This window comes from Lissotriton helveticus, chromosome 11 (genome assembly GCF_964261635.1).
Source record: "Lissotriton helveticus chromosome 11, aLisHel1.1, whole genome shotgun sequence".
NCBI lineage: Eukaryota > Metazoa > Chordata > Amphibia > Caudata > Salamandridae > Lissotriton > Lissotriton helveticus.
The window spans coordinates 325,807,330-325,833,477 of NC_136072.1; positions in this window are offsets into that span (position 1 = coordinate 325,807,330).

Consider the following 26,148-nt stretch of genomic DNA (forward strand, 5'->3'; position numbering starts at 1 on the left):
GGATTAGTATTTACAACAAAGGGACACTGGGGAGCCCACATTGTAAGAAACTGGCTCTATATATACTGCACCCAAGTGAGGTATAGTGTGTATAGAGTCCAAGGGCCTACAGAGGTTTGGCAGAAGTTAAAGTTAGATAGAAACTTACTCTCTAAAGTGGTAGCTTGGTCGAGCAGTAAGGCAGTATCAGAGGACAGTGTTAAGCATTTGATGTACACACTCAGTCAGCAAATGAATTCACACACTCAAGAACTGAACTCTAGGCCAATTATTTTGTATACAAAATATACTGTTGTTTTATTTCTAGAACCAAACAAGCCTGGTACAAAGTAAGCATATAAATACTTTTCAGTAGTAAATTACTTGTATGAACACCGTTCAAAATTGCAGTGTAACTTGTACTGGTTTTAGTTACAGTTTTAAGTAAGCAGTTTGCAACCCATTGCAGTTATAGTACATTCAAATGAAAGGGCATTTTAAGAAAAATGCAGTTAATTACTTTTCAGATTACTTTTGCTAACATAGGGCTGGATCCTAGATTCAGCCCTGGGACATTTCCTGAAAACAGGTGAGTAAATGCGTTTTAGTTAGAGGTACGATTTTTAAAGTATATTATTGCATTTCAAAAGTTGACACTTGTAAAACTTTTTCACATGGAATCACCAATGTTATCTTATGGGAGTAAATTCACTTAGCAGGTAAGTTATGCTATCGATACTTTTTCTTACTCAGTGCTGGATACCTAGATTCAGCACTGGGACATTTCCTGCAAACAGTTGAGAAAATGTGTTTTGGGTATTCGGCTGATTTTTAAGGAATATTTGTAGTTTTCAAAAGTCAACACTTGGAAACTTTTTGGAAGAAAAATTGGCAATGTTATACTGTAGAAATTAAAACGACAAATATGAACATTGCCGGCACCATCTTGCTTAGCAAAGGCCTCTACGAGCGCGTAAGCGGCACCCATTTTAGGCATCGCGGCCATATCATGCTCTTCTGATCACCTGTGAATCACCCCGACCTCGCTATCATCCCCCGCACTCTGACTAAGCCTGAACACTTGTACCAAGGTCGTAAAACCTTGTCAGCATGACAATGCCACGGAGTCACTTCCCGCACCAAACCCACTTGTCCTTTCATCCTCCGCGCATGGGCAGGCCCCTTTGATAACCTCCTTCCCTGCACCTGGCCACTCAATCCGGTCCCAGGCACTAACCAACCCCTGTGGACATAGTTTATTACCCACGTACGACAGAACTTGCTTCACCAACAAAGGGGCTGGAATTAAATCAGTGACACGACCCCTTAGATCTGACCGATCCCACATGTTTTAGATCCTGTCGGAATGTCCAGCTGCGAGATAGCGATCATCTGTTAGATCTGGGTGGAGGGAAGCTTGCTGCTGGGTCTGTGTGGGAACTAGCTTGAGGCGGGGATTCCAAGGATGTTTGACTATGCAATTAACTAATGCCAGGAATGTTTGACCATGTAATAAACTGACTAAAAAGCATATAAAAGGCCATGCCACAGAGATGCAGTTAGACCACCTCCTGACGATAGCCCCGGTGTCTGATGTGATGTGTTCTCCTCTGGAGAAATAAACCTGTTCTTCGCCTTCCAATGTCCAGCGCCTGCCTTGTTACTTTGATCGCTAATCTTAGGGTGAATTAGAGGTGGTTTGCACCAAGCGGCATCTAAAGTCTTGGGAGTCTCGCTGCTTTTCATCAATTCTATGAGGAAAAAGAGGTTATCGGTTTTCAGGTAGGTAATCGGTCTTTGGAGTTAGGGTCCTGGGGTTAGACTCAGGGGTCTCCCAGGGTCAGTGATGCACTGTTGTTGCACCCTAAGCGGCACTCGGGCAGCCGGTTGCAGAGTGTTGAGGCCCAATGTTATCCTATGGAGGATAGGGGGACTCTGGTTAGTGGCTGCTGGCAAGCAGGCCACGGGTTGTGGGAGCAAAGCTCCTAGGGTTAAGCTCAGGGCAAGTTGGGGACCAAGATACCACCAAAGGGGCACCCTTACTAGGGCGGCCGGGTGCATGGTGCTATTTTGAGGTCGGGTGCCCTGCTGATTTCAATGGAGATTCTCCGGGACAAAAAAACACAGCAGGCTCAGGGACGAGGATCTTCCTGGAGCGACCTACACTTCGAGGGATAAGTAGGGATGTAGAGGGTTGGTTAGGCACCACTGGGCTGGGCACACAGGGCCGTAGGGCGTCAGATGCAGGGGTGCCTTGGGACGTCGGATTTTCTTACCCGCTCAGGTTGTGATAAGGGGGGTCCTCTGGATTGAGGCTGCAGGCGTCGTCTGGAGGCTTGAGGCAGATCAGGGGTCTCCGGATCTCGGGTCAGGATCACCCAGGGGACCACCTCCTCGTGGTGTTTGTCCACTCAAACTCAGGCCGGGCTCGAAGGGTGCAGAGTGGGCTGGATTCTCGGTTTCTGGCTGGCACCAGAAGCTGCAGTTCAAACACGTCTGGTGTTCACAGGAGAAACAGCTTGGAAAGTGAATGCAGGCAGGTCTTCAGGGGTTTTTGAGGTTGCTGGCCGCGAAACACGCCGGGGTTTTGCAGGAGCAGGTTCAAGGGGAGACAAGCCTGTGGGGCTGGGGGCAAGTCAGTGGGCGTTGTCATCTTGTTAGCTCTGCACGTCTTCTCGTCCTTCTTCTCCTTCTTCTTTTCTTGTTGTTTCTGGATCTGAGGAAGGAAGGTTCAAGGTGCCCCATAATACTAAATTTAGGAGCGTTACAGGTAGGTAGAGGGCAGGGACCAATGGGTCCCTTCCCTGGGGTGGGTACACCCATATTCTGCCACTCTCCCGTGGGAGCCTGTCCCTGGTTGGCTGGGCCCCCCCCCTCAAGATGGCGTGGACTCAAGGTTGTGCTTCACCTCGCCTCCCCCACCGTAGGGGTGGAGTTGGCAGAGGTGGGCACACCTCTCTACCTCACTTTGTTTTTCCCACCGGGTCTCCCGCCCAAAGTGGGGAGTAAAACCAGTGAGGACCAGTTGCTGAGTACAGCAAGGGGTCTGGAGAGGCTCACAAAGCCTTTGAAGCATCTCCTTCGTAAACCATGCCCATCCTGGGGGAGGAGACTGGGCACCTCGTCCCAGGATGTGCATTGTTTCAGGCCCCCCGAGAGCATCAAGCTCTCGACTCAGGGGTCCAGAAACATGTCTGGTGGTGGCAGCATCAGCAGCCACTCAGTCAGGTCACTGGGAGTTGGTCGAGTTTCTTGGGGCATCTCTAGGATACCCTCTGTCGTGCATTTTACATTAAATCCCACACTGGCATCAGTGTTGGTTTAATGTGCTGAGAAGTTCAATCAATCAATCAAGTCATTTGTAGAGTGCGCTACTCACCCGTGAGGGTCTCAAGGCGCTAAGGGGGTGGGGGGAGCAGCTACTGGTCAAACAGCCAGGTCTTGAGGAGTCTCCTGAAGGTCAGCAGGTCTTGGGTCTGCCGTAGCTGGACGGGGAGGGTGTTCCACGTCTTGGTGGCGAGGTGGGAGAATGACCTCCCGCAAGTGGTCGTTCGGCGGATGAGTGGGACGGTGGCCAGGGCGAGTTTGGTGGAGCAAAGCTGGCAGTTTGGGGTGTAGAATGATAGTTGATACTTAAGGTATGCTGGTCCAGCGTTGTGGAGTGCTTTGTGGGTGTGGGTGAGGAGCTTGAATTTGATCCTCTTGTTGACCGGGAGCCAGCGCAGGTTTCTCAGGTGGGTGGTGATGTGACTGTGGCGAGGGAGTCCGAGGATGAGGCGTGCGGAGGCATTTTGTATGCGTTGGAGGCTCTTCTGGAGTGTGGCCGTTGTTCCTGCGAAGACAGCGTTGCCATAATCCAGCCTGCTGCTGACAAGTGCTTGGGTGACCGTCCTTCTGGTTTCGGTGGGGATCCATCTGTAGATCTTTCGGAGCATGCCAAGGGTGTTGAAGCAGGAGGAGGAGACGGCGTTAACTTGCCGGGTCCTAGCGAGTGTGGAGTACAGGATGAAGCCCAGGTTGCGTGCGTGGTTGGTGGAAGTCTGGGCAGCTCTCAGCGTGGCCGGCCACCAGGAGTCGTCCCATGCAGAGGGGTGTATCCGAGGATGAGGACCTCTGTCTTGTCCGAGTTCAGCTTCAGCCAGCTAGTTCTCATCCAGTCTGCGACGGCCTTCATACCCTCATGGAGATTGTATTTGGCCATGGCCGGGTCCTTGGTGAGGGAGAGGATCAGCTGGGTGTTGTCAGCGTAGGAGACGATGCTGAGGTGGTTTGCTCAGACGATGTTGGCGAGCGGTACCATGTAGATGTTAAAAAGGGTCCGGCTGAGGGATGATCCTTGGGGTATGCCGAAGGTGATTGTGGTGGCTTTGGAACAGAAAGGGGGAGGTGGACTCTCTGGGTTCTGCCGGTGAGGAAGGAGGTGATCCAGTCAAGGGTTTTGTCTCAGGTCCCTGCGTCTCGGAGGCGTGTGCATAGGGTTTGGTGGCAGACGGTATCGAATGCGGCCGAGAGGTCCAGGAGGATGAGGGCCGTGATTTCGCCGTTCTCCAGAATGGTTCCGATGTCGTCAGTGGCAGCGATGAGGGCGGTTTTGGTGCTGTGGTTGCTGCGGAATCCGGATTGGGAGAGGTCCAGGACGTTGTTCTCCTCCAGGAAGCTGGTCAGTTGTTTGTTGACCATCTTTTCAAAGACTTTCGCTGGGAACGGGAGCAGGGAGGTGGGTCGGAAGTTCTTGAGGTCCTTTGGGTCTGCCTTGGGTTTCTTGAGTAGGGCGTTGATCTCAGCGTGTTTCCAGCTTTCCGGGAAGGTGGCGGTCTCGAAGGAGATGTTGATGATTTTTCGGGGTTGGGATGTGATGATGGTGCTTGCCTTGTTGAAAATGTGGTGGGGGCAGGGGTTGGAGGGTGAGCCGGGGTTGATGGTGTTCATGATTTTGATGGTGTCTTCATCATTGACATGATCCTAGGAGAGCAGGAGGTTGGTGTGTTCGGTGGGTGTTGAATCGGGGGGTGTCGGCATCTGTTGTTGGCATCTGGGTGTCGAAGCTGCCGTGGATGTCTGCAATCTTGCGGTAGAAGAAGGTTGGCAGGGAGTCACAGAGTTCTTGCGACGGTGGGATGTTATTGGAGCTGGAGCTGGGGGAGGTGAGTTCTTTCACGATGTTGAAGAGCTCTTTGCTGTTGTGACCGTTGTTGCGTTTTTTGAAGGAGGCTCTTTTGGCGGATCGGATGAGTTGATTGTGTTTGTGTCTGGCATTCGTGAAGGCGGTGTGGTTATCTGGTGTCCGGTCCTTGCGCCACTGCTTCTTGAGTCTTGGCAGGTGCTTGGAGTTCTGGAGGTCCCTCGTGTTGTTGCGCTTGTTGGAGGGTTTCCTGATTGGGTCAAGGGTGTTGGCGCAGTTGTCGATCCATTGTCTGCGTCGGTCTCAGAGGTCTCAGGTGGCAGGTTTCGGGCAAGAGTGGAGATTAGCTGGTCTTCAGTGACTTTTTTCCAGCTGCGGTGTGGGACCCGTTGTGGTTGGTTGTGCGCTGTGTGTTTCTCGAAGGAAAAATGGATGCAGTGGTGGTCGGTCCAGTGGAGTTCGGTGGTGTGGCTGAAGGTGACATCGTCACTGGCAGAGAAGATGGGGTCGAGCGTGTGTCCCGCGGCATGGGTGGGTGTTGTGACGAACTGTTTGAGTCCGAGGTTGGCAAGGTTGTCGATCAGGGTTGTGGTGTTACTGTCACTGGCGTTTTCGAGGTGGAAGTTCAGGTCCCCGAGGAGGATGTAGTCTGTGGAGGCGAGGGCGTAAGTGCTGATGAGGTCGGCGATGGATTTGCTGAATTGTGCACGGGGCCCTGGGGGTCGGTAGACAAGGGTTCCTCTGAGGGTGGTGTTGTGGCTCATGTGGATCTGGAAGTGGAGGTGTTCGGCCATGCTGAGGGAGTCCTCGATATTGGTTGAGACTCTGATGGTGCCCCTGTGGATGATGGCGAATGTAACTTTAGAATGCAAAGCGACGCTCACCTCTGGGTGTAAGGCCCGGGCCATTCCCCTCCTATCCATTGCATCATCAAGTATGGCATTATAATCCCCACCCCACAGCACAGTATCACATCCCATCATCTTAATCTTGGACCACACATCATAAAAAAGGAAGGAGAATCTATATTAGGACCATAGACTGCAGCGATCACCAAGGACGTCCCCTCCAACACCCCACACATGATGACATACCTCCCCTCAGGGTCCCTATGCACCTCTCTCTCACGCCAGTCGAATCCCTGTCTAATCAGAATAGACACCCCTATTGCATACTTAGAATATATGGACGAGTATACGCACCCCCATCTGCGATTACGCAGCCTCGGAGACGGTGTAACGTTAAGGTGTGTCTCCTGTAGCAGGGAGATGTCAACGTTGTGCCTTGTTAAATAGGTGTGTACAAGCCTGGTCTTTCAACAATCGTTTAGCCCTCTAATATTCCATGTCAGCAAATGTAATGGTCTACAATGTGTACACCCACAACAGCCTCAGCAGTGGGGGGTAGGCAGACCATCAGCAGAAAATACAAATGATAGAATGTGCACCTCCATTGGCCGCTATTTCTCTCACTGGCATTGAACAACCTAACAAACTCCACCCCCAACCCGCCACCCACTCCAACCCCCCAATCAGGTTGCAGAAGAACCCACCCCAATATTGCAAACCGTAACATTTCCTGGAAAGTATAAGGGAAATCTCCCATGGGGGGTGGGGGGGGGGGGCCTAGTGGCACCAGCGTTCACCCCTGAGTAAACAGTGTGGCTAGGGAACAGAACGATAGGCTGTTACCTTGGTGAGTCAGTTGACCCCTCTCTCTCGCCATTCGCAGGATATTGTCTCTGTCTTGGTAATTCAACAATTTGGCCAAGATCGGTCTCGGCGGAGCTCCCACCGGAGGTTTCTGACCCAGGGCCCTGTGTGCCCTCTCCACCACAAACACAGGCGATAGGTGCCGGTCAAACACTGGAATGGAATGGAATGGAATGGAATGGAGAGGTACTTATATTGCGCGACTAAGCCCGGAGGCATCAAGGCACCTAAAAAAAATGATCAGTAATTGCCAGATAACAAGCATTACAAGTATGCCTTGGAGAATAACCATGTTTTCAAGGCTTACCGAAAGGTCAGGACTGACGGCTAATTCCAAGCGGCAGGCTATTCCAAAGTTTGGGGGCTACTGCTGAGAACGTCCTCCCACCCCATTTGGTTCTGCGAACTCAGGGAACCACCAACAGACTCTTGGTTGAAGATCCGAGAGCTCTCTCCGGAACGTATAGATGTAACAATTTCCTCAAGCCCTCAGCCCCCTTGCCAGTAAGTGCCCCATAGGTCATGCAGAGAGTCTTAAAGACAATTCTAGACTCAATAGGGAGCCAATGTAAGGTTCTCCTGGCCGCCGTGGCGGAGGATAGTCTGGGAGCATCCAGCACAAATGTGGCCGCCGCGTTCTGTACTGTCTGGAGGCGCTGCAAAAGACCTTTGTTGACCCCCGCATAAAGAGCATTACAATAATCAAGTCGCGAGGCCACCAATGCAACGACGACCTGCTTACGAGTAAGCATGGGCGGATTTTGCGGATTCGCAATCCACGAATTTGCGGATTTGCGTATTTGCGGATTGCGAAAATCCGCAAAATCCGCGAATTCTCGCGGATTTGCGGATTTTTTTGGGGGGTGTGTGTTCGCACGGGTTTCTGCAAGTTCGCGAGGGTTTTGTACAATTTCGCAAATTGCGAACTTACTTGTCGGGTCGCCAGTTTTGCGAACTTGTTGTTTCTACGTGCCCAGTCTGTTTGCAAGGCTTTCTTCATCACTGCCACCCTCTGTCACCACTGGCACTCTCTTTGGTCACCCATGCCACCCTCTGGCTCACCCATGTCACCCTCTGTGTCATCACAGCACCCTCTGGTTCACCAGTGTACATTATTGGGGCAAAGCACTGCCATCCTCTGTCAACACTGGCACTCTGGTTCACCCATGCCACCCTCTGGCTGGCACACCCATGCCACCCTCGGTGTCATCACAGCACCCTCTGATTGACTAGTGAGTGTACATTATTGTGGCAAAGCCAAGCACACCTGCACTAAGTTTTGCAAACAACAACACCTGCCCTGCCCCAACTGACATTAATGAAGGCTGGCACCTGCTTGTCTGCTCCCTTTCCTTTTTGTTGCAATAACAGGATGCAATGGCATACTTGTAACTATTCTGTGACTGTCAGAGCAGGGTCACACAATAGTTGCAAGTAGGCAACCGGATTCTGGAGGGCCCCTTCAAGAAGCACTACAGGTAAAATGGTTACAAATGATGAGCTCGAACTTTTGCACCTGCTCGTTGGTTTTGCTTTTGCAAAACTCATTTTTCGGTAATTTCGCCCTATTCGCGAGGCGCGGCGTCGTGCGAACTCGACCGTGGAAGCCGCGAACTCGTGCGAGTTACCCCAAGGTTGAGTATGGGCGCCGCCATTTTGTTTGCGTGACGTATTTCCGTTTCCGCCCGCTATGTGTAATCTCGCGCAATGAGCGCATTGCGAATGCAAGTTCGCACGAGTTCGCGAGAGAAATCGCGTGCGAACTTACTTACGCGCACGTGATCGGGCCGCCATCTTGTTTTTCATTCATTCCTATGTGTCTGGGCATGGTGTTTCTATCCTCTGTATATCTCTGCCATCCTTTGCTTGTTTTAATATTTTTTTGATCTATTTAACTTATTTTCTATCCCTCTATTTTTCTAGGTCTATATTTTTGTGTTTTAGGCTACTTTTGTTTACTTTTCAACTACTTTTTTAAACTTTTATTTCCTTCTTCCCTACTCTTATTCTTTTTCATTTTGTCTCCTTACTACTAACACCTGCCCAGAACATGGTGAAGACAGCTGTCAAGCTGCCCAAGACGGGCACCGCAGCCCGTGCCCGGCTCCCGTGTGGCCGCTTGAGGGCGGAAATGGTGGTGCCCCGGGAGATCTTCAGCCCTGAGGAGGTGGGCGCACTCGTTTTTTATGTGCAGCGCCGTCTCCCCAGGACCATCGCGGCAGGCGGCAGGATCGCTGCTGGTTACACCAACAGCCAGGAGCGACGGAAGCGGTGGGGGCAGGTGTGCCGGGCCCTTTTTAAGATCACGGGGGTCCAGCGCACCTACAATCAAGTAACCCACCGCTGGACCGATATCCTGGACCGAGAGCGCGACCTGCTAGACGTGCTAGGAGTGGAGGTCCCCGGGCTTGGTGAGTAGTAGTAGCAATTTTTTCATCACTCACTACTCTGTTTTTTCTCCTGCTCTGTGTGACTGTGTTATATTGCAAATGTTTGCTTTAACTTTTTTACAAAGAGCAATAATGCTGCTGATTACATTGATAACAGAGGTAAATTAATATTTCAAAATCTTCTGTGCATTTCAGGTGCACTGTTCTCCTTCTCTGTGGCGGTGCCACTGCTTATTTGTTTTCTATTTTGTGTTCATTTAATTGGGCTGAGTAATGTATGAGTGTATTTTACAGAACTGCGTAATGCTAGACACAAAGGGGCAGATTTACAAGCCCCTTGTGCCACGTTTACGCTGCCTTACCTGACGCACAGCGACGTAAACGTGGCGCATCCCTGTGAGTCATGTACAACGTGATGCATCTAAGGAGATGCGCCACGTTAAGGCCTGGGCCTGCGCCACAATGGGTGCGTTCCCACGCAGGGGGGGGGGGGGGTGGGGGGGGGGGGGTGGCGGTCAGGCAGCTGTGCGCCTCGCAAAAGTGCCTGCGTGAAATCTACAAGATTTAACGCAGACACTTCCGCGACGCTGCTACGTCAATTCTTTATGCCTGCTTGCTTGAAGCAGGCGTAAGGACTGATGCGGTATGTTGAGTATTGGGCAGCCCTGAGCATTGCTATAGTTGCATCGCGCCTGCGACGCGACTCTAGGGATGCGCCTCTCTTTCGTCACGAGATGCGTCACGCATCTGCCTAACCTTGCGCCAGGGTTTGCCGCATTGTAATTGCGGCGCATCTGTCGCGACGCAAGGTTAGTTTTGCGTTACGCATTTGTTCTGGTGCACATCTGGAGGTGTCCAGCTCAGAACTCGTAAGTATGCCCCTAAGTGTCAGATTAGCAATTACCTGTGCATCCCTGCAAAGTGTGCGGCACGCCAGCACCACCCATGGTGCGCCGTATTTACAATGCGGCACACCATGGTCCCAAAACGTCACCGAAGCGTTACGCATCGGTGCCGTAAAGGCGGCTCATTGATGGAGTTGCGTTGCAACGATGGCGCAGTTCCAGCAATGCTGCGTCAAGCCGTAAGTCTGCTTCATGCAGGCGCAGGGTTTCAGTGACGCATCATTGTCCTAAATGACTGATTGAAATTTTATATATTCCCCATAGCCACTTTTAGCATGCGTTCCTGCGCAGGAACGCCCTCCCTTGCGCTGGAACGCTCCCTAATGGCGCAGGGCTTTAGAATGGGATGCATCTCCCATATGCGTAACGTTGTTAATATACGCCACTCCATGGCGCCTCTCTTGTTGTGGCGCTGCGTCACAAAATTGACGCAAGAATGGAGCAAAAGAGCTGCAAGGGGCTTGTAAATCTGCCCCTAGAGTAGAGGCTCAGGTGCAGTCCTTCCTTTGTAGCCCTCATTTTGGATGAAATAGTTGGTTCTTGTTCTTTCTAAATGTTTGATTTGGTTGACAAGGACATCGGCAAGCAGCAATCATCAATGTTTTCTGTTCATTCTTTCATGTTGTACGTCAGGTCCGCCCAGGGGCAAGCGGACCGAAAAATTGGATGCAGTGGCTCCAAAGGAGGAGGATGCAGGCCAGGGCGGCGAGTGCTCCTTTGCTGGCCCCAGTAAGTTTTCATTTAAATATAGAGGACCTATTGTTGTCCAAGCGTTCCTAATTTAATTGTTTCGAAATAGTGTTTAGATAGGAGCAAAATCAATAATCCTACTGTTGCAGGGACAATTCTCCACAAACCGAACTATGGACACCAAAGACCAGAGTAATAATATTTCAGAGTGGCGTGTTTGGCACACTGTATAAACCTGGTAGTGTCAGCGGCACGGACTCCTCCTTGCAAAAATTGCAAAACTTTTCGCTCAGTCACTCTAGTCTGGAGGACCAAAAACCACAGAGTCTATTCAAGTTTAAAAGCTTTATTAAAAGTTTAAGTAAACACATATATTAAAATAAAGTTAGTTGGAAATGGAAAAGTGCTTGGTGCTGAGTTGATGAGTAATGGAACACATTTCTTGTGGTCGAGCCGAGCTTTCACCTGGTTTGAAGTTGATGTTGCTCTTGTCCTTAGAAGTCCAGTTTCTGTCTGTTCAGAGAAAAATGGTGTGTGTTAAAATTAAGCAAGCATTCAACAATTGTGACAAAAAAGTGAAGCAAGACAACAGCCTTCCCTGGAAGGAGGGACATTTTTACTTTAGACTAGAGTAGACAGTCAATTATTTTTCTGTTGTTTTCACATTTTTTCATTCATAGACCGAATACTAGTGAGTGGTGTAATCTAACATTCTTAAATCTACTTTGTAGGTGGAACATCTGGTGGCGGGGCCAGCTCGGATGTGGTGGTGATCATTGACTCTGAGTCCGAGGATCAATCTGGGGAGGAGGCGGCGCTAGAGGAGTCGGACCAAGAAGTACAGACTGTGAGGAAGGAGACAGTGGCGGTGGCGAGTACAGGTAAGCTGGATCATGGTACTATCTGACTCTTAGATAGGATATGATGTGTATCCAGTGGTGGCCCAGTGACAAATTACAATATGGTAATTACAGCAGGCTGGGACCGACAGACAGATAGAGGCAGAGACAGAGAGAGAGGAAGACAGAAGGAGAGAGAGAGAGGGAGGGAGCCAGAGGGAGGGTGAGGGAGGGAGACAGAGAGAGAGAGACAGCGAGGTAGAGGGAGACACAGGGAGACATAAAGAGGGCGACAGAGAGAGAGAGAGAGAGGGAAACAGACATATCGCCTGGGCTTCTGCCAGATCTCTTTCATATGAAAGAGCATCAAACCAAGGATACAAGTGAGTTGTGGGAAGGGAAATGGTGATTCAAGCGCCCCCCCTTGCCCCTCCCTGCGGACGCCCATGATACTGGCCTGAATAGTTTTGTACTGCGCTGGCTAGTTGCTAGTTGTACTGTGACACAACTTCCTGCTGAATTATTTTGTGTTAATCATATTCTTCAAGAGCATTGGTTACATATTATGTCTTTCTTTCTTCATATAGTTGGCAATACTAAAACCTCAAAACCGACGAGGAGTATGCTGGCTGACTGGCCCGGCAACGGAGGCTGGGAGCAACTGTTGCCGAATATCGGCGGCTGGTGGAACTGGAGGGGGACGACACGCACTCCAGTGCATCAAATCTAACATCTACATCCTCCTCCGTGACCCCATGTTCTGCCGGTAAGCGCAGTGCTCCAGCGAACCGGAGCCGTGCTGGAAGACACCACCGCCGAGCAGCAAAGGCTGCACCTCACAGTACTGTTAAGGCTCGCTTGCGCCGTGCACTCCGCAGAGTGTCCGACCTAGAGGCGGAGGTCCAGAAATGGAACGAGTATCAGAATGTGGTGGAGGGCCTCCGCTTAGATCACGCCACCCTCCAGGAGAAGTATGATGCCCTGGCCCTAAGGCATGATGCCCTGGAGGCCAAACTCAACACCTTGCATCCCTAGAGTGTCCCTTGCCCCTTTTTTAAAGACTTTTGGGGGGTGGGAATTGGGAGTTGGGTTTTTTGGGGACTTTTGAAGGACTATTTATTTGTTGGGGTTAGGGAGGGTCTTGCGGGAGATTATTTTGTTAGGGATATAAATATACTTTTTCAAACTTTATCTGAGCATACCTGTTTTTTTACTACTTTTGAGCTTGGTGGGTGGTGGTTTTGCAGTAAGTTCATTTAACTGAACACTGTCATCGTGTTGGTTCACGTGCAATAGGCCAAATGTTTTCCAAAGTAAATGCCTGTCACAGAGTTTGTTAATTCAAGAGCCCTAGGACTTTACTACTAGTACCACTGTCACTCTCTCGCCTCTCCGAACACTCCATTATACTACCTCCCATCCAAACGCTTATCTTACCTGTAATTTGTGTTTGAGGGCTGGCTCCACCTGGAATTCACAGAGTCCTAAAGCGTTCTGCAGCAGGGCCACAACTGGAGTTTCCCGGCGTGGATTTTCTGCAAATCAAAAGCAATCAACATTAGAAATGTGGCAGCGGTGCTCACACACCACAAAAACCTAGAAGACCCACAGACAGCACCCCTAAGACAGGCAAGCGAGCAATACTAACGCCTAAACGTTCACGTGCAATAGGCCAAATGTTTTCCAAAGTAAATGCCTGTCACAGAGTTTGTTAATTCAAGAGCCCTAGGACTTTACTACTAGTACCACTGTCACTCTCTCGCCTCTCCGAACACTCCATTATACTACCTCCCATCCAAACGCTTATCTTACCTGTAATTTGTGTTTGAGGGCTGGCTCCAACTGGAATTCACAGAGTCCTAAAGCGTTCTGCAGCAGGGCCACAACTGGCCAATTTAATCCCTTAATAGACCTTGCCAGCAATGGCCCAGCCAAGACCCGTAAACCCAAGCGCAAACAAGTTTGACACCCCCAAACAGCCAAAAATGCAAATCGGGGAAAAAAAGTCACACTTAGCAAAATGAATTTAAATGAGGACTCACTACTTCCAGTCCCTCTTTAGGGGACTCAACGTAAGTTTCTTCATTGTGCAGAATCCAGGCATCAGCATTACGGGAAATGGATAGGATGAGTGGAGGAGGAGGATAGACGACCAGGACTGAGTTCTTGTCAACTAACTGTTGTGAACATGAGGAATGCTGCGGCATCAAAATCAAGACAGTTCTGCTGATGGGCTTGTTGTTGCTTGTGATGGGGTGATTACAGTTTTGTTGTGAATGTGATGAAGCACTTGCTAAACAAAGAAAGACAGACACACAGGAATAAAAGTGAATAAGGAGGACTAAATTTACAGTTAATGAGTCATTGACTCATTTTCAGAACTCGCTGTCAGGGAAGCAGAACTCGTCCTCATACTCTGCTAATTCATCACTCGGTTGTACTTCTGGTAACTGAGGAGAACTTTCCTCAGGTAGGTCGGTGTCCTCTTCTTCCTGCGTGCATTCTCGTACTTTGTAATCTGGTGGTATGAAGTGCTGGTTCATCTTTATCACGGTGAGCCGCTCCACATTTGCGGGCAAGAGGCGGGACCTTTTGCAAGTCACAATGCCACCAGCAGAACTAAAAACACGTTCTGAAGACACGCTTGCGAGTGGGCAAGACAAGTAATTGATAGCCAGGTTGGTGAGCTCTCGCCATATTTTTCTTTTCCCATGCCAATACGCCAATGGGTCCTCAGTAATATTGACCGCTGTGGAGTCATCCAGATAGGCCTGCACCATTGAAAGAATGTCCTCCCGCATTCCTGTACTTTGCACTTCTGTGTCCTTTCTGGGACAAGGAAACCCTAGCTCACTTAGCCAATCCGCTTCAGACATATCGGCTGGGCCTGGTCCAGATGATACTGTTGCTGGTGTGGTTAACGGCTTAGTGGAAAAGTCACTCACTTCTGCCAGAGGCACAGATGCAGAAGTGCTTTTTTGGGACGCCTGATGGCCTGCTGATTCACTAGTAGTACTGTCTTCTCGTACAGTTTCCTTCCGCTCTCTTTCAAAACGAATGGCTGACTGAGCTAGCCAACCTTTGTACTCTGTAACATCTGATGTTTCAAAAGGAATTATTACTTTGCCAAACAATGGATTTTTGTAACGTGGATCCAGAATAGTAGCACAAATGTAGTGCTGTTGTTTCTTGATATTTACAAGCCGTTTATTGCTAACTAGGCGTTGTAATAATCTCTGCGCCAACTCATATGCTTCATTCTTTCCAGCATCTTTTAATTGTGAAGACACCACCTTGACTTGGTGCTCGAGCTTCAGCAACAATGGGATAGCTTTGCTCAAAGAACAGTCCTCACTGCTGACGTCACGCGTGAAGACCTCAAAAGGACGAAGCATGTCTGTCAGGCTTTTAACTAGCTGCCATTGCTCCACCGCTAGCATCATTTCTGTCGTATCACCACCCAGGTTGTAGAAATACTCATTGAGTACTGGAAACAGCTCATGCAGACGCTCAAGCATGTAGAAGGTTGAGTTCCAACGTGTTCCCACCTCCTGGATAAGTGCTTTCACTGGCATACTACGTTCATTTTGCTTGCGCCTCAGCTCCTTCCGGGCCTTAAACGAATGGTTAAAATGTGTGCATATTCTTCTGCAGATGGTCAGTATTTTGTCGACTGCAAGTTCTTTTTTCAAGAACTTTTGCACGACAAGGTTCATACAGTGCGCCAAACACGGCACTCTGAAATAGAAACCGTCCTCCATGGCCCTAACTACATTGCTGCCATTATCAGTAGAAACATAACCAACCTTGCATTTTCTTGGGGGCAGCCATTGCGAGACCTTTTTGTTAAAGTCATCCAAAATGTTGGCTGCAGTATGACTTTTCTCCATGCCAAACATGGCTAATGTTGCATGTTTACGAGCACCCTTAAAAATCTCGACCAAGTCACCACCTGCATTTATCTGTTTTGTAACCCCTGAAAAAGAGACCCAGTGTGCAGTGATGCACATGTAATCAAGGGCTTGGCAACTGGTCCACATGTCGGTTGTCAGGTGTATAGTGTGAACAGCACTCTTCTGCAAAGCAGCCCCAACCAACTCAAGCACCTCTTTATATAGTGCTGGAACAGCAACCCTGGAAAAATAGAACCGGCTAGGAACCTTCCATTTAGGGGCCAGTGTTGCCACAAGTTCAAGGAAACCCACACCTTCGACAAACGAAAAAGGGAGAAGGTCCACCGCTAGCATTTTAGCCAGCTTAGTGTTATACAGGCGTACAATTGGGTGGTTGCGTTGAAATTGCACATCTGAGGAGAACATGGCTGAAATGGTGTGCTGGACAAATTTACGGGATGATGCTGATGCCTTCTTCGACCCACCTCTGATCAGTGTTGACATTTTCCGCATTGGTGTGTCTCCCAGACTCTCAGTGTGCCTCCTATGTGTTCCGGAGGGTGTGGTGCTGCCAGGGGTACTGGGTGCAACCGGACACGTCTGACGCTTCTTCTACCTCCCCGTCATCTTCAGATGAAACACCTAGTATGGGTATATTTTGGCCACTTGCCCTTTGAGATTGCTTTCCCTTGATGTTTGCTAGGTGCGCAAACCATTCGACAGCGTGCCTTCTTTCAAGATGACCTATCTGGCCTCCGGTTCCATAGTTGGTACCAGTCTTACCACGGCTAACGCTAGTCTTACAAATGCAACAAACGGCTATGTTATCATACTTTGCATGGACACTAAAAAAGTTCCAAACTGGGGACTTGAAACCTCTGGTTTTGGCGCACGAGAGGATACTGCCAATGCCAGATGAAGCAGTGGTGGATGAGCCTTGCAGACATCTACTGGGTTGTGCAATTATTTCAGCAACCCTACTTGAGGGAGTCGAGCTGGATGGAGTCCCCCTCTGGGGAGAAAATATGGGAGCTGTAGGTTTTGTTGAACTTGTTGTACAACTTGACTGCATTGGTGGTGCTACCAGTGGCACGTCGCCAGGGTCACGCTCAGCCTGACGTCGGGATAGGGTATAAATGTCTGTCTGCTGCATGGCCGGTGTGGCTGGAATGACGTGTGTGATGACTAGGTCATTGCTGTCATCCTGTTCATCAACATCAGAATGAACCACTTCATCAAGTCCGACGTTCGGATCCATAAGTATGAGCTTTCCGGGGCCCTTCCTTTTAACATTTGATACCTTTCGCAGCTCATGGTGTGCCTCCCTCTCAGACGTCGGAGATGGGTGCCAATCTAGATCCAGATCATCATCTGATGGAGCGGGGCTTGAAGAGGAACTTCTACACACACTCCTTGATCTTTTCTTTGGTGGGGAGCTGGGAGAAAATGAATCATCAGGAGGAGTGCCTTCGTCTTCCTGACATGATACCCCGGCTCCAAAGTCAATTTCCTCCTGTGCCCCTACTTCTGGAAGAACAACCATTGTGGGCACTTGCACCGCTCCATGCGCCGCTACATGGGCCACTTCACTGATCGCTACTTGCAACTCTCCATGGACCTCTCCTTCTCGGCCTTCTCCTTCTCGGCCTTCTCCTTCTCAGCCAGCTCCTTCTCGGCCAGCTCCTTCTCGGACAGCTCCTTCTCGGACAGCTCCTTCTGGGACAGCTCCTTCTCGAACAGCTCCTTCTCGGACAGCTCCTTGCGCATGTACTTGTGCTTGTACTAGTAACCCATACAGTTGTTGTTGCGGCTTTGGTTGTTGAATAGTACTTGTGAGATGAGTTACAACCTGTGTTGATGGTGTGCTGCTACTTTCTTGCGATGAGCCAACATCACTGGTCGTTGGTGATGTAACCAATAAACAGGCTACCTGTCCAGCACTCATGGTGGGCCTTTGTTTTCCCCACAAAAATTTAGTGGTGGTGCCACCAGTCTCCTTGGTAAGTGGTGCCACTTGCTTCTTCTTCTCCTTAGTAGAGACATCTTTCTTGCTAGAGGACCTACGGGCACCTCTTTTTGGAGCCATCTTCTTCAGATGTCGGAACAACAGGCCGCAGCAGGACTTCTTCCTGGCACTGATGCTCAACGATGATGCGGATTTATTGACTTTATGCACCTACAAGCAAACGAAGACAGAGGAACATCAGTAAATATATGTTGCATATGTAGCACTTCAATAAATAGTTTGCAAGTAGGCATTTATGAATACACTCGTGCACACCACACAATATGGAAATTTCAAAATTAAGAATTGCTAAATTTTTGGGAAACAGGAATTTAACATTGATCCAAGAGAGCACACACAGAGAGGGTTATAGTTTCATGTACCACTGACTCCCCCTGGGCACAATGGGTGAAATCAAGGCAAAATGGGTGCAGGCCTATGGCACAAAGCTCACTGCCTGCCTTCAAAATGGCCGCTTGACCCCCATCCACATGGCCAGGACCATGCCTCAAAATGGCCACCACCAACATAGCCAGCCCCCAACCCCTACTCCAAAAAGTCAAAAAACACAACACAAATCAAATCACCACAATCCAATGCCATCCATGAAGTTTCAGAAGGCTTATGCTGCCTGCTGGTGGTTTTCTGGTGCAAAATTGCAATTTTTACAATTTCGCGAGTGCGAGATTGTTGCTTCACAGCGCGAACGTGCCGAAAAACCAGCAAAATCCGCGAACAGACCGATTCTGGGCCCCCTGGCCATAATGGATGAAATCAGAGCACACTGGGTGCAGGCCTATGGCACAAAGCACACAAACTGGCTTAAAAATGGCCCATAGACCCCCACCCACACGGGACCAGGCAATAAAATGGCCCCCACCCACATAACAAGCCCCCAACACCACCCCAAAAAGTCGTAAAACACACAAAAATCACCACAATCCAATGCCATCCATGCCCTGGCCAGAATCATGTTAAAAATAAATTTCAACAAAACAGTTGTATCATGCATGCACCCATAACTAAGCCTGGTGGTTTTCAATTCATGTGCAGAATTGTAATTTTTACAATTTCGCGAGTGCGAGATTGTTGCTGCGCGGGACGCGAGCAGTGCGAACACAAGCCAAAAAATCCTCAGCTCGCGAACTTGCAGATTTTCCCCCACCAAAAAGTCGAAAAACAAGCAACACACACAAAAATCACCACAAACAAACAACATCAACTTACTTCCTTGTGAAATAAAATTTCGTATCCAAAAGTAATCCAAAAGGCCTCAAATCCAAATATCCAGCAGCATCCACAAAAAGTAATCCTTCCCAGTCAAGATCGAAATCAAAGTGGCCAGGAAATGGACTAAGCAATGGGAGGAGCTTGCTGGACAGGAACAGGAAGTTGGAGACTGGGGCACTTCCTTCACCCCACCCCTATGGGAGGAGCTTGCTGGACAGGAACAGGAAGTTGGAGACTGGGCCACTTCCTTCACCCCTCCCCAATTGTAATTTTTGTACTTTCGCGAGTGCGAGATTGTTGCTGCCCGCGCCGCGGACCGCGAGCAGTGCGAACACAAGCAAAAAATCCGCTTCGCACGGATTTGCGTATTTTCGCCACATCCGCGAGAGTTCGCGGATTGCGGATTTGCCGAAAATCCAAAAAATCCGCGAGCGGAACGGATTTTGCGCCCATGCTTACTTACGAGCCAGCGGAGACAAGTAATGCTTGATTTTGCGAAGTATATTAATAATGCCCCAACAGGTAGCAACCGTTCTGTTAACCTGCTGTGCCATGGAGAGGTCAAGGTCCATAATTACTCCGAAGTTTTTGGCAGAGTCAGTAGGAGTAGGGCAGATTCCCAGTGAGGGAGGCCACCATTCGGCCGTCCAGATGTTAACATTACCACCAAAGACCAGAACTTCGGTCTTCTCCCCATTCAGTTTGAGTGAGTTGTTAATCATCCACTCAGCAACCGCCTCCATACAAGTTCTAAAGTTATGAATGGGAGCGTGCACCGAACGGGGGAGGGACACCAAGATCTGTGTGTCATCAGCATAGGAGACTATCTCCATCCCATAGGATCTTACCAACCTGGCAAGTGGGGCCACATAGATGTTAAACAGGGTCGGACTTAATGCCGACCCTTGAGGGACCCCACATTGCACAGGAGTGGGAGAGGATAGAAAGTCTCCTAGCTTAACCCGTTGCTCCCTCTGATTCAAAAAAGAAGCTCAGGGCCACGCCATCTACCCCTATCTCCGTCAAACGAGATGTTAAGACAGAGGGAGACAGGGTATCAAAGTTGCTGTCAGATCTAAAAGAATCAGCAGGGAGGTATGGCCCTGATCGACTTCAGTGTGGATGTCATCAAGCACAGTCGTCAGGGCCGTCTCCGTGCTGTGAGCCCTCCTGAAACCGTGTTGGGACTGATCTAACTGTCCCGAGTTGTCCAAGAACTCCGCCAGATGCTTATTTAGATGGGACTCCAGCATCTTGGCAGGGGCAGCGAACAGGGAGATAGGGCGGAAGTTCTTGAGCACATCAGGGTCTAGTGTGGGCTTCTTAAGGAGGGGCTTAACCACAGCACTCTTCCAATGAACGGGAAAGATACCATCCCTCATTTCTCTGTTCATGATGTCTAAGAGCGGGGGCAATAGGGTATCTCCGCAATCCTTCAGAACTTTAAGAGGACAAGGATCTAAAGGAGACCCTGACCTCAGCTTGCTTAAAAGCAGATCAAGATCCTGGAGAGAGAGCGGAGGAAACATAGATAGACTCACAGTGGTGGCGGGGACAACAGCTTCCAGAGGAGAAAAAACACCACCAGGAGAGGGGGGGAGTGTTGAGGCCCTTTGAGTGTCAAGGGCCAAATGAATGTCAGCAATCTTCGTATGAAAAAATCCTGCGATTTTATCACAGAGGACTTGTGAACATACCGTAGGGTCAGGCATCTGCAATGTACAGAGGGAATCAACTATCTTAAAAAGATCTCTCGGGGAGGTAAGAGTAGTCGTAAGATGGGCGAAATACTCTTGTTTCACCCTAATAACCTCCGCCTTGTATTCCTTAAGGAGAGCTTTATGTTTCTCCCTCTCTAAGGGATTCCATCTCCTTCGCCAAAGCCTTGAATGAATGAAGTAGGTCTGCCACATAGGTTTCCATCTTGGCAATCGCAGTCGTCTCCGGAATTTCTAGGATGCGTAGGTTATTCCTCCGGGATCTCGCCTCCAAATCGTCTTTCTTTGCGCGGATCACTCCCAGGAGCTTGTCCATATGCAGCAACTGCTCCTTGGTCTCTGTTTGAAATTCGAGAAATTCAGTGTGTCGGTTCTCCAAGGCGTCTAGTCGGGTTTCATAGACTGTAACTTGGGCCTTCACAGAGTCTAATTGTGTGGTCAGGGTGTCCAGCTTGGAGTCAATATTTCGCAGACTGGAGAGCATTTCTAACATGAGGGTGCGCAGATCCTCTCCCTGATCCTCTGGGTGTTCCTCCCGCTGCTCCTCAGACTGCGGCCCAAAGACGGGTCATTCTGGCGCGTGGATCGTTTGTCGAAAGCAAGTGTGGGTTGTTTGGCATCCGGCTTGCCCATGCTGGATTAACTAGTCTCCGGCTCGTCAAGGTCAGAGGTAATTATTTATTGAGATCGAGACGTCGTACTCCGAGTGGCACGGGAGGCAAAGCAACTGAATTACCATGTTCTCAGATTTTAATGCTCGAGTGCAGGAGGGACGCCACAAATTTAATATAGTAAAGCAGAAGCTACGCCAAGAACAGGTGGACTATGCGCTCTTGTACCCTGCACGCCTGCGGATCACACACCAAGGGAAACAAACATTCCACATCACACCGCAGTCGGTCGGAAAGTTCCTGAAATCACTGAAGAAACGTAAAAATGCTAATACAGATACAGAAGAGATTGATGAGGCGCATTTGTCTGAAGTGGAATGAAGGAGTGAGAACGCGAAACCATGGGCCTCCCTTCTGTACTTCTTTCGCCTCACTGCAGCGGCGAAAACTGAGAGACTGATAGACACTCCAAGACTGTAACGTATAATTGTGTGATAAATTATGGTTTATGCCAGTTATATTTTCCTACACATGAGAATGGGTAATTAAGGGGATCAAGGCTAATGCTCTTTTGGCATGCCGGACACCACTGCCTGTGTTGGGACTCGCTGACACCTGAGCATTCCCTCAGTATCGGCAGGGTCAACGTGCGCCATCTGGATGGTTACCCCAATGGGTAGACCGCTTTGGTTCTATGGTTTCCTCTTGTTGTGGGGGGGAGGAGGGGGGATCGATGCTTGCATGTTTGGGGTGCGGCAGTGGGCGGGGGGCGATACAGTTCCAGGGGGTGTTGTTTTCTTACAGGGGGGGCGGGGACGTTGTATGATTCATCTAGGGGCCTGCTAACCCAAAAGAGAGATAATCACTATGTAGCATATCCAACATTGCACACATACACATCGTATTTTGAGGTATGGCAGGGACGGGGAATGACTCACAATTGAAAATCATGTCCTAGAATATTAGGGGACTAAATGATGCTCGTAAGGGTCGTAACGTTATTGCATATTTGGAGCGGCACCAGGTTCATATTGCTATGCTGCAAGAAACGCACTTAGCTCCACAACCTCACACACAATTCGCTAGAAAATGAGCACACGCCCGCTTCTTTCCCTCGTACTCCTCTTACGCGAGAGGTACCACTATCCTGATAAGGCGCTCAGTGACATTTGTAGTACTGGGGGAAGCCCTGGATCCTGAAGGGCGGTATGTTATTGTATGGGGGTGGCTTGGCGGAGACACGGTTAACATGGTCAATTGTTATGCACCCAATACTGATATACCTACTTTTTTCAAGGCGCTGTGGGGAAAAATCGTAGACGTCGGTTCACTACATGTCATATGGGGAGGTGATTTTAATGTTGCGCTAATTCCATCACATGATCGGGCCGACGGGGCGGCACTATATAAGATTCGATCAAGGGGGAATAGTGGAAGAAGGTGAATGGATAGATGGCTGGAGATATCTATATCCACAACATAGGAAGGCACACATTTTACGTCATCGACAGGTACATGGGCACGACAGGACTATTTTCTGCTGACCAGGGGCTTACTTCCAGGTATGGAACGAGCTATGCATTTGCCCAGAACATACTCTGACCATAGTCCAGTGATGTTACACTTACATATGCCGGGGTGGAATAGTCCTAGGCCGCAATGGCGCTTACAGCCTAATGCGCTGATGGATGAGGTATTTAGATCAGAGCTGGGAGAGGAAATAGCTGCTTTTTCCCCTCGAAATAAGGGTCAGTAGACAGTGTCGAGGTCATATGGGAAGCCTTCAAGGTAATGGTCAGAGGCTACTGTATATCTAAGAGCTCTGGTGTATTGCGTGATATACAGAGAACGATACGTACTCTTGACCGCGAACTGAAGGAGCTAGAGGATAGGATGGTGGAAGGGGAGACGGTACAGGCGCACATAGACTTTAGGGTCAAATTGACGCAGTATAAAGAAGAAGCGGCGAGAGAAGCCAAATTCAAGGGTAGGCACTGGTCAGCACGAAAGTACTGTGAAGGTGATAGACCTGGCAAGGCGCTTGCAATTCTTACACGCAACCCACACTTTAATACCACTGTGCTGGAAATCACTAACTCGGAGGGAGAGGTTTGTCGGGACACTGAGGGAATATTAAATACATTTGTCTCACATTCTACCACATTATACACCACAAAAAGCTCGAGGGACGTAACATTCAATAATTTCCTTGGAGATGTCGCACTATGTTGGCTTAGCGACGTACATAGAACATTCTTAAGTGCACCCTTCGAGCTAGATGAGATCAGGGAGGCCATAATGTCTCTGAAGAATGGTAAGGCTCCGGGGATGGATGGACTCCCTGCCGAATTCTACAAGAGTTACATAGATATAATGGCCCCCGTCCTTCGGGAAGTCTTTGAAGAGTCCTTAGGGGAGGGAATTTTGCCCCGTTCAATGCGGGAGGTAATGATCACATCTCTCTTAAAGCCAGGTAAAGATCCCGCATCTTGCGATTCATATCGCCCACTATCCCTCATAAACTGTGATGCGAAGATTCTTGCCAAGGTGCTGGCCACTCGCTTGTCCCTCTTGATGACCCGTATTATATTACCAGATCAATCAGGGTTTGTCCCTGGACGCTCTACCATCCATAATCTGCGGACCCTATTCTCCCTGATTCAGACAGTTGCACCAGACGTCCCAGTAGCTGCCATATTTCTCGACGCTTCCAAGGCGTTCGATTCGGTTGAATGTAATTACCTCTTTGCCGTACTGCACAGTATGGGTTTCCCTAAGCTTTTTATATCCTGGGTGCAGTTGTTATACACTCAACCCTCGGCGAGAATTCTTATTAACGGTTATATGTCCCCCTCGATCGATATCACGTGAGGCACTAGGCAGGGGTGTCCACTGTCGCCCCTCCTCTTTGCCATAGCCATAGAATGTCTGGCTTGTCGTCTCCGTAAGCTACATCCTGTCGGCGCGTTTCTCTGTTTCCAGCGTCAGATCGCTGTTTCACTGTACGCAGACGAGGTGACGCTATTTGTCACTGATCCACTTCACAACTTGAATCCCTTATTGAGAGAGTTCGTCATCTTTGGCAGACTATCTGGGGTACAGATAAACTGGAGCAAATCGCAATTCTACTCCCTTACTGACGCTGTGTTGGAATTCCCATTAGACTTCCCGCTGGAATGGTGCCATTCGGATCTCCGATATTTAGGCATACAGGTTTCAAGAGATAGCGATGAAACACTTCGGCTCAATTATGGCGTCGCTATTACCAAATTGACCACTTCTGTCGACCGCTGACTCTCATTGCCTTTATCCATGGCGGGGAGAGCTTCCCTTATTAAAATGGTAGTACTTCCCCTTTTTTATTTCTTTTTTTAAATATTCCTTACTATCCGGGAGCGTTATTTTTCAAAACAGTAAGAACCGAGCTGAATCGACTGTTCTGGGGGGCAAGCAACCGAGGCTTAAGTGGACGGTACTGACACAACCATATGATAAGGGGGGGTTTGACCTTCCTGGTTTTGAAATTTACTATCTTAGCGCCCAAGCACACTATGCCTACCACTGGATGGTACCCAAACCCTTTATGCCTCAATTGGCAGTTGAGGATTGGGTGGCGAATCCTCTTCCCTTGAGTGGCCTTATACAAGGCCCAGTTGCGGCCATAGAGACACCATTTACGACTGTCACATGTACGATAGATGCGTGGCAACGCATAGCTAAAATTTTATGCTGTACTTTGCTGTACTCTGCACAAATTCCCTTGGCCTATCATCCCAAGTTAGGGCTGCTACAGGAGACAGGTTTCCGATTGCTCTGCCAACGCCTTCAGGTGAAAACATGGGGTGACCTGTTTGTGGACGGGCAATTCCGTGCCATGGACCGATTTTTTAACGATCACCGACCCACTCCACTTGATATTTTTTATTACATACGACTGCGTCAGAGACTTAAGGAGATTCTGCCAGATTACCCCCGAGAACCCAAAAACCTATCCCCACTACATTTTATGCTAGGCTCGCAGGATGGAGCACACCTTGTGTCAGGCATTTATGGACATATTAGGACGCAGCGACAGGGGTTTGAGAGTTCTGCCCGGTCTCACTGGGGAGAAGATTTATCCCTTGAGATCAATGACGGGCAATGGTCATATTGCTGTAACCTTGCGGCCAGGATATCTGCTAGTTGTAGGCTCAAAATTATTCATTATAGATTTCTGCAGCAATTGTACTATACCCCGGCAAAGAAATTTAGATTCCAATTGTCCGATAACGACAGGTGCGAGCGCTGTCACGCGGAAGGTGCTGGATTTTTCCATTTGTCTTGGGAATGCCCTTCTGCCAGAGGTTATTGGGTGCAAGTACACGATGCCCTAGAGGCCATGGTGGGAGAGCCTCTGGATGACAACCCACTGTTCATGTTGATGGAGTATACATTCCCGATGCCTAAGTCTTACAGAAGATTCCTTAATATTACCCTTTTACTAGCCAAGAGGAGAGTGGCCTGTCGCTGGGGACGGGGCGGGCTCCGAAATTCAAGGAATGGCTTAATGATGTAATTTATTGTCAGGAACAAAATGCCATATTTGCTGAAACATTGCCTGTATCTAGTAGATCAAAAGACATATGGGGACCGTTGCTCACCTATCTTATTTCTCAAAGGGCGCAAGATGGGGATTCAACGTGCGATGTAGAACGTGGCACTGGCGGAGAGGTTCTGGACAATTGAACACTTCGCTATACTGTGCTATTTGATGCTGGCATCCATATTACAGTTCGATTTGTGACTAGCATGTTCCAATGTTCCCCTTCCTGCAGCATATCTATCTATGATATTTGACCATTCCAAACTCTCTCTGGTGATAAATGTATGGTTTTATGCACTGACCCACGCTATGTGTAACCATGATTGCCCTGATATAATTTACTGCTGTTATACCCCTTTCTCTGCCACGTGCTACCTGATTTACCTCATGCTATTGGATTACACTATGCCATGCTTACTCATGCTTTTGATGATACATATGCCACAAGGCCCTAGTATGATTGTTTGTATTC